This window comes from Ursus americanus, chromosome 13 (assembly GCF_024610735.1).
Source record: "Ursus americanus isolate L20-20 chromosome 13, mUrsAme1.1.p, whole genome shotgun sequence".
NCBI classification, from domain to species: domain Eukaryota; kingdom Metazoa; phylum Chordata; class Mammalia; order Carnivora; family Ursidae; genus Ursus; species Ursus americanus.
This window is the reverse complement of record NC_142139.1, coordinates 57,309,352-57,319,141: the sequence shown is the minus strand read 5'-3', so window position 1 is coordinate 57,319,141 and position 9,790 is coordinate 57,309,352. Positions and strand designations below refer to the sequence as shown.

Here is a 9,790-nt window from a genome sequence, read left to right as displayed (position 1 = left end):
TTGTCAGAAGATTATGAGAAATAAGACTTCTAGAGCACTCTGCCAAAGTATTTCTTAATCACTGAGAACAAGAAAAAAAAAAGAACAAATTCTCCCAGTTTTAAAAAGAACTAGTTATTTCTTAACTATTAATTAAAGAAAGAAAGAAAAATAGATGAATTAAAATTTGATTTGGATTTTATGTTCTAAGACTGAAATTCTCTAGTTGAAAAATGTTAGGATTCTCTTTAAAACCTACAATGTTAAAAAAAAAAAAAAACACTCTTTCTCAACATGCAGATAATATATCTCTGTGAATTCTCTAAGGCATGTCACACCTAAAACAATCAGTGGAAACTTATAAAACTTCAATATAAGTTAATTATCCTTGAAAGTAGACGAGAATGTGAGCTGAAAATAATAAGCTTCTTGGAAAAATATATTTGCTTTTACTGAAAGAGGGCTGAAAACATGAGAAGACCCTTAAGAAGCTTCATATCGTGCTAACGGAGGCAATGAAGTGCAGAGGTTATAACTATAGACACTAGATCCCCACTAAGAGGGTTCTTAGCTGAGATTCATAGACATCAGCGTTAGTCATTAACCTCCCTGTTTCACATTCTCTATATGCTATAAAATAAGGATATAGCATTACCTCACAGGACTTTCAGCAGGGTTAGATGGGTAGGAGGCATAGTTCAGACCGCAGCAATGACCCTTTTAGTACACGGCCATGTTTGCAAATAGAGGCCATCAGGTGGACTGTGGACTTCAGCAGGACAGTTTAGGCCTAACGGTTAGGCTGTTTATAGATAATCATTTCAGAGGGAATCATGATCAAGATGCATCCCATTGTATTCTTATGCTTGCTTTTTGTTTTAAAAACAAAATAATAAACTTTTATACAACCCATGTACAGATCTCTGACAAATGCATAATGAATTTATCAGTGTACCTTTTCAGGTTAAGAACTACTAAAACAAGGCTCTCTCCTCACTCCAGAACCAACATAACAACAGCAAAAACATTTATGTTTTCTTAATACTAGTGAGTCTGTCACAGGGAAATGTGCTTCTTGCATGCTCTGTTGGTAGGTTAAAAAAAAACGAACAAACTAATCTTTCTCTCTGAAAACATATCATAGTTTTCAGGTTTCCAGATGAGTATGTAAAAACATGTTTAATCCATAAAAAAAATGGAATTATCACATATCAGCAATACTATTATTTGTTTTTATTTTATAGTTTATTTTTAAATACCTTATATTTTATATACATTAACTGACCAGTAAGCCATTATTTAATATTTTATATGAAAATTTATCTGAAAAAATTCAAATAAAATAAAAATAAATTATCATTATTTTAAGTTAAAGGATAAAATCTATATACTATAATTTCATTCTATTTGCTTATTTATCCTTTTCTCATAAAAGTTATTTTAAAAGACTTAAAGATACATAGAATACAGCAAGAGAACTAATCAGCAGACAGAAATCTTTATTTAAAATTTTGACTTTGTACCTATGTTTCCCTCATCCTGATATATTCTTTGCCCTATTCTCACCTTTAATTTCTATTCAACCCTTCAGGTTCTAGGTAAGGTTTAGTAACTTGCCTTGTACCAGGTACCACATACATGTCTAAACAAGAAACTATCTCTCTTGGTGGAAGCTCTACCACCTTTTCAGTTAATAAATAAATAAATAAATAAAAAGACAAAACTCGCAACTTAATAGAAAACTAAAATTCCAATAAAAATATCTTTTCAGAATTTGGAAGGAGTTTCCAGTAATTATAATTATCAACACAGTGGGGCCAAGTTGAAAATTGAGGCAGAGGGAGAAGCAGGCTCCCTGCTGAGCAAGGAGACTGATGCGGGACTTGATCCCAGGGCCCTGGGATCATGACCTGAGCCAAAGGCAGACACTTAACAGACTGAGCCACCCAGGTACCCCCAGATCTTGTGTTTTCATTGTATCAAATTTTTATTTCTAAATAGAACATTTGAAAACTTGTCCTTGGATTTTTGTTTATAGTAGAGAAATACAATTGATATTTTGCATATCAACCTGTATCTTTTATAAATATATATGACCTTGCTAAAGTCACCCAAAATTCTAGTAGCTGTTTTACAGATGACTTAGGAGACTACTTTGATAATTATATCACCTGCAAGTAAAGTTTTTTTTTCTTCCTTTCCAATCTGTCTTTTCCTTTTTTGCCTTAGATTTCTAGTAAATCACTGCACAGAATCAGTCCAGGTGTATACCTTGTTTTATAAAATCTCTGGGTTGTGTTTTGTTCTTTTAAATATTACTGGTTTTAGTAAACAATTATCTTGCCTGGATTTCAATTGTGAAATGTTGTTCCCCATAATGTACAGCCACACATATCCCTACTTTGTATTTTGTTTATATGTTTAAGTCCGACACGCCTAGGTATGTCCCCTGTGTCTATACAGTTTAGCAGACAGTATTTCGGACAGTGTTTATGCTAAAACATTTATGCCAGTAAGGCTGCCACCATCTGCCCTCTGAGTTGATTGTGGGTTGAGGGTCACATTCAATGGTTCAACGAGTTTGCAAATTTCCTCAGGCTTCCAATTTTCTCTGTTATCTGGTGTCTCCAACATATATCTAGTTTTAGTCAGACAGAAATGTATAGAGAATTTATTAACTCGGTTTCTATGGCCCTCTAACTTCCAAAACAATGGTTTAGCTGCTCTATCAGACACAGTGAAGTGAGTTTATCCCCTCCACCCAGAAAGAGGGCAGGTTTCTGTAACCTGAGCTGGGAATAAGGTTGAGGTAGCAAGATGGTAAAGCACCAAGACAAGAAAGCCAAAAACTTCCCACTAGCAGTTTTCACGTGTAAGTGCTTCTCAAAGTCTTGTCATGTTTGGTTGATTTCTAGTGCCCTGATTTTTTTTTTTTTTAAATAGTTTTGTCAAGTTTTATACTTGTCTTGAGGGATTTGCTCCACTTCCTCACACCTCCACTATTTTAAATCAAAGAATTTTTGTTTATTAACAGATACCATTAAGAGAATAAAGAGATTTATTTTAAGGAATTGGCTCACTTGATTATGGAGTTTGACAATGCAGGGAGAGTGGACAGGCTGGAGACCCCGGAAGAGTCAGTTTTGCAGAATTCCTTCTCTTTGGGGGGAAGGTCAGTCTTTGTTCTATAAAGGCCTTCAACTCATTGGATGAGGCCAACCCACATTATGAAGGGAATCTACTTTCCTCAAAATCCTACTTAACCTGTTTAAACGTTAATCTTACCTAAAAAAAAACAAAAACAAAAACAAAAAAAACTCTTACAGAAACATCTAAAATAATGTTTTTCCAAATATCTGGACAGTATGGCCTAGCCAAATTGACACACAAAAGTAACCGTCACAGTAAGAGACATGTAAGTGACATAATTGAAAATTTGGTAACAAGTAGGTCTGAGGAAGAAATATTTTCATAGAAGGTATTTACATCCATATGAATACCCTCCAACTGGCAACCCTGATGAGGTAACACTTGATAATCATGTAGACAACATGAGCCCCTACGATGGCAGCATAGGCAAACAGCAGTCAACAGTGGCAAGTTTATTAAATGGAAGTTCTTCATAACAGAAGGAGAAGCAGTTTATCCTCAGTGGAATAAACATTTTCTGTAGTTTTAGGGGGTTTCCAGATTGCTGTGGAGAATGACCTGCTTTAATGCCTCTGGCTGATATCATTGGTGGCTGGCCCATCAGCACTTGCAAAGGTTGTATAAACCTCTTCTTCCCTATATTAAAGTTCTTATACCTATAATAAATATCTCTGCCTGTGATTTTTTTTTTCTCCTATGTGTCTTTTTCCTGTACTTTTCCTAAACTTACTGAACTGGAGGCATGTCTGCCAAATAAGGAGAATGTGAAAGTAGGATGGTGTATCTGGTCCTCTCTGTAAGCCCATCAGTATCTACAGTCCTCTAAAGATTTTTGGTCAAGATCTTGAATGCTTTCTAAATAGTACTCTCTAGTAATTTCCTTGAAAATTTTAGGCTTTTCTCTTGGTTACAGAGAATTTAGGGAAAAAAAATATTTTTTTTAAAAGCTTCAGTGGGGCTACCTTGAACTGTATGACTTCTTTCGCAATCTTTGTCTTTTTCATACACAAATATTTGTTTCTGCCATACAGCTAGACAGCGGTTTTCGACTAGGGGTAATTTTGTCTTCCAGAGGAACATTTAGCCATGTCTGGAGATGGTGTTGATTGTCAAAATTAAGGGTAAGAGGGTTGTGCTACTGCCTTATAGTGGGTGGAGGACGGAGATGCTGCTGAACCGCATACTGTACAAAGGACAGTCTCCACAACACAGAATTATCCCTTACAAAATGTCAATCGTACTTAGGTTGAGAAATAATGACCTAGATTCTTACAAGGGTGATATAATTCCTCCTAATTTAGGGATAATTAAACCAAGGCTCAGTGATGTTAACTCGTGATCTACAGTTACACAACTACTAAGTAAAATCATCAGACTTTTGTTCTTTTCACTACATAGATTACTTCTAAACTTACTATTAAGGGTGGTTGTTTTTACCAGCTGCTAAAGTGAGAAAATTTTAGAAATGCCAGACTTCACACTGTATTTAAAGTGCAAAGGATAAGAGACAACTTGTGCAGCAACCTTTGAAAAGTACATGTAGCCTTGCCCATAGAAAATGCTTTTTTGCCAGTGATATAGATTAATTTTCATTTTCAGACCTATTTTTCTGAACAAAATGATCTGGTATTCAGAGCAGAAATGTTCGGCATAAGTAAATAAACGTATTTCACAACACAAACTTATCTTTGGAAACTAAATGTTATATCACACCTATGTGTCCTACAAATTAATGATAGTCGCTTTGTGATAATCAGTCTAAATAGTAACAGATCTATACATGTTTTCTAGCTACTCCATCTATCTTCCCGTGATGGGCTGAATTGTGTCACCCCAAATTTCATACGTTGAAGTCCTTAACCCCTAGTACCTCAGAATGTGACTGTATTTGGAGATAGGCCATTAAAGAAATAATTAAGTCATATTGAGGTCATGAGGATGGGCCCTAATCCAATATGCCTGGTGTCATTTTAAGAGGGGATTAGGACACAGAGACACAGAGGAAAGACCATGTGAGGACACAGAGAGAAGATGGCCATCTCTAAAAGGAAAGAAGAGGAAAGCAACACTGCTGACGCCTTGATTTAGGACTTTAGCCTTCAGAACTGTGAGAAATAAATTCCTGTTATTTAAATCACTCATTTTGTGATGTTTATTATGGAAAACCTAATTCACTCCCCAAAAACATATTACAGATCTATGTATACAATGCAGATGCAATACATGAGTATTGACATATTCCTAAATACCCCTATATACACTTTCCTTCACTGTCATAATCATTGCCTCCTCTTCACAAAACCCCAACATGTTGCCTGTTGCCAACTAACATCTGAAAGAAGTGAGTGGAAAATGGAAAAGTTAGTAATTATCCTTTGGCTTAATACAGCAGATTTTTCAGACATGTTTCTGTGCTAGTTGATCCGTAGATCAAAGACAAACAGATGTTTAAATGGGGGTGGAGAGAATAATTTTTCCTAAGAATTAGCAATAATCAGTATAGAAACTCAAAGAAAAATGACTCTGTGGCTCAAGACAGGCTCTGGAATTAATACTCCACCCCTAAGTGGCAAAGGATTGCTAGTACTTGTTGTTCTGCCCAAAATATCTTTTCTTTATTAGTATCTTTGTCTTTTAAGACTTACTAAAGAGTGGAATGGACTTTTGACCTATTACAGACAAAGGTTATCTTCTGGGCTATTAGAAAGAAAGGGTATCTTCTTGGCTTACAAAAGTGTTTTTGTGAAAATGTTAATTCCAATATGATTTTTTTTCTAAAATTGAATGTATAAGACAGCATTTTATGCCTAACGCATTTACTAAATCTAGTATTTTTCTAAAACAAATTAAAAAGTTTAGACAAAGTAACTTCTAGTCACAAGGAGTGTTTAATTTTTTTTTGTTTTGTTTTCTTTCTTTTTTTTTTTAGAAAGACAGAAAGCACCAAAGTGGGGGGGCAGAGGGAGAGAGAGAATCTTAAGCGGGCTCCTGGCTCAGTGTGAAGCCCAGTGCAGGGCTCAATCTCATGACCCCGAGATCATAACCTGAGCTGACACCAAGAATGCTCCCTTGGGGGCCTGGGTGGCTCCATCGAATAAGTGTCTGACTTCGGCTCAGGTCATGATCTCACGGTCCTCAGATCCAGCCCCATAATAGTCTCCCTGCTCAGTGGGGAGTCTGTTTTTCCCTCTCCCTATGCCCCTCCCCCTGCTCAAGCACTCTCTCTCAAACAAATAAATAAGTAAAATCTTAAAAAGATTTAAAAAAAAAAAAAAAAAGTCACACACTTAACCAACTGTGCCACCCAGGCATCCCTAATATGTTATTTTAACTCAGAATATACCAACTGATAACTTTAGAATGACTATTAAATATCTGTCAAATGAATTTTCTTGATATATTTTAGGTTAGAGTATGTACTTTCTACACAAATAGAATAGCTTCCTGAGTTTGAGTAATACACCAGCTCATGATTGTAAAATGAGGCAAACTATTGCTAAACCAAAATTTGAAATGTGTCAAATGTACTTCAGAATAGTATGACAAACCATTATTTAATCTAGGCTGCACTAAAATCTGGAATAAGAAAAAAACTAATACTATACAAAATTCACAGTATATATAAAAACCGTTTAATTTTATTCAGAGGCTTATTTATGTCCAAAAGTCTTTACGCGACCACCCCCCAAAAAAAACTGCCTATGTTTCTACAAATAGTTGTTATTTTAACAAATATATTTTAAACTCTCATTCAATATATACTCAGCATCTGCCAACAATTTCTCCTCCCTCTAAGAAGGTAATTCCATGGGACTTAGATGATATTAACATTCAACACTCTTCTGTATTCTTTTCAGTTTTTTCTTCTCTTAAGATAACAATATTCAGGCCTCTCCAATGCAAACACTTGACCTGGTCCAAGTTAGATATAAAACGTATCCCTTGCACATAACAACCATACCCACCTCAATTTTCACCATTTCAGTCACTGTTTGCCGGTTATATTTTCTACTTCTGTAACTTCTCTATCACTTCTGAAATTTCTTCTCATTTTTTCAACTGATGCCACAAGACACTTAAGGCCAAGTTTTCTCTCATAGGTCAAACACAATCTAACACTAAACTTGATACATTCGTGGTATCAGAAATAATTGTGAACTCAAATCATTCATGGCATTAAGAGAATAAAGGTGGCATAAATTCTTCATTACAAGTATTAACTGAAAACTATAAAAATACAACCATGCCAAAGGCCAGAATTATAACATTTATAGTATAAATATTTCAGAATTTCCCTAATAATTTGACTACATGATACTTGGTACCTAAAAATCATTTAAAGCTTATTAAAAATAAATGAATAAGGCTACTGGTTTCAGCTTACACAGTACTAAGTAGGAATGAGCACTGTTTCCACCTTTACAAGAAGGAAAAAGCTAGAGATACACAAATTAATGATTTTCATTCAACCAATCAGGGAACTGAGGTCACAGGGAAAATAATAAGGAATCCAAAATGTACAGCCATTGTCAGTGATTTCCAAGTATTAAGTCTGTTTGCATAAGAAAGAATCAACCTGAGAATGAGCCCTTCTTCAGAGCCACTCTAGAGAAGAAACCTAAGCTGGAGGCATTCCTTGCCCAAAACTCCATGACTGGCGAGTACAATAATGTGGCCTCCTACTCGTATTACCAACAGCCACATGAACACCCTCCACCAAGGGTCACAGGCCAACCTGCCACAACTACCTGGCCTTCCTCCATGCCATCTATCACCAAGAACAGTCACTAAAACCGTCACCAAGAACATCTTTGAGATCTGCACGATCCAGAAAGGCTGGAACTGCCTCAGCATGGGGCTAGCCTTTCCTGAGGGGCTGCCGCTATCCAAGCACATCTCTTTCCAATTTCAGGAGGAACGGATCTATCACATTAACCCCTACAGGGTCAAGGAGTTGGTCCAGAATCTCATGGTGCCAACGTTTGCCACTAGGATCTTTGGCCCCATTTGGAAGCAAGAAAACATTGCTCTTACCTTCAAGGAACTTTTGGGCACTGAGGGCCACAGGGGGCTCCTTCGATGCATTTGTTATCATTAGACATGATGCAGAACCACCTCCTACAGATGCTGCATCTGGTGGTCACATAGAAGCCTGCCTCCATTAACTCAGAGAACATCCGCAATAAGAAAGTCAAGATGTCAAAATGTATCTCAGAAGTACTGGAGAACAATGTGCTCCCGGACCGGTGTGGGGGGGACCCCAAGGGAGAAAATGAGGCCACCAAAGTGCACTTGGATGACCCCACAGCGTCCTGTGGGTTCACCATTGCCACCTTCACAGTGTAGAGAACAAAGAGGTAGGATGGGTGCCCTTCTTCCCACTCTGTGGCAGAGTCCCGAAAGATCTTAAGTTTGAAGTGCGGCTGCAGTTCCGCAAGGTAGCTGCAACAGCTTCTAGCAGCAGTGCAAGCCCAAGTTGCTGGCGAAGTGCGTGCAGTCCAAAGAAGCCACACATACCAAAACAATGTCCAAAAAGCCCAGCATGTTCTTCAGTCCCGAGGAGCAGACACTGGACCTGGCTTATGGTAGTTGATACAGGCACGGGAAGCGCCCAGACGCCCGTGAGCCCTCACCCTGGACGACTTCTGTGGCACGCAGATGCACTTTACGTTCAGTGACTTGCTCTGGGAAGCGCGGCGGGTCTTCACACCACTGCTGCACAAGATCGCGCAAGAAGCCCCAGCCCATCACCTACCTTTACGGCCGAGGCCCTGCAAAGGCCGGTGGCTGAGCTGAGGGGAGCAGTGAGCTTCCTGTACCCAGACACCTTCAAGTAAGTTAACTTTCACAGGTTCCCCTGCCCCCCTCCTTGGCTCTGTGTCCTTCCCAGCTTCTCACTTCCCAACTCCACTTGGAGAGGAGTTAAGGACCATAGTCCTCAGCCTGACATTCCTGGCCCCTAGCAAACCCTGTCCGCCCCTTGCAGCTGCTGCCTGAGTCCAGTTACATTCCTCCAGCACTGAACACTAAGACTTGTACCGTGACTGTCCCCTGCCGCCTCAGGTTTTGTCCACGGAACTGAGTCCCAATGGAAGGAAAGAGAAGAGTAGCCCTTCCATCCATCCCAGGTTTCTCGGCCTAGAACAGGATGATAGAGGCGACAGGGAGGCAGTGGGTGGGCCTCAGTGGGGCAGTGTCTAGCTCACATCTTTGTTGGCTGTGAGTAAGCTCCGCAGAAGTCGCGGGGAAGAGATGAGAGCATCCACGTGGAGGTGCTTATCAAAGGCTGTGAGAGGGTGCCCGCAGCCAAAGCAGACGCGGTGACATTCCACATTCCTGATCACTAGCTGGAAAGAGATCTTTGTGCCGCCCAGCAATCCCTATGTCTTGGGCCGCCTGGATATCTCTCTGCACCACCAGCTGCCTCCCATCACTCCAGCTCTCCACTCTGTGGCCATCCCCACCCTGCCCCATATATAGGTGCCCCCCCCTTGCTACTGGAAAAGCAGAAGCAGTAGATGGGATGCCCCACCTCAATCCATTGTCATTAAATCCACAACAGGAGAAAAAAAAAAAAAAAAAAGCCAGACCATTTTTTTTCTTAAAAGAAACATAGTTTCAAACAAGACTTACATGACCTCAAGATGTAACTTATAGATGG

General features: G+C 38.8%; 1 pseudogene; it reads left to right on the top strand.

Annotated features, from left to right (window-relative positions):
- The first annotated feature begins 3,065 nt into the window (after positions 1-3,065).
- Positions 3,066-8,920, top strand: LOC123793560 (glucose-6-phosphate 1-dehydrogenase pseudogene; annotated as a pseudogene).
- The last annotated feature ends 870 nt before the right edge of the window (positions 8,921-9,790 follow it).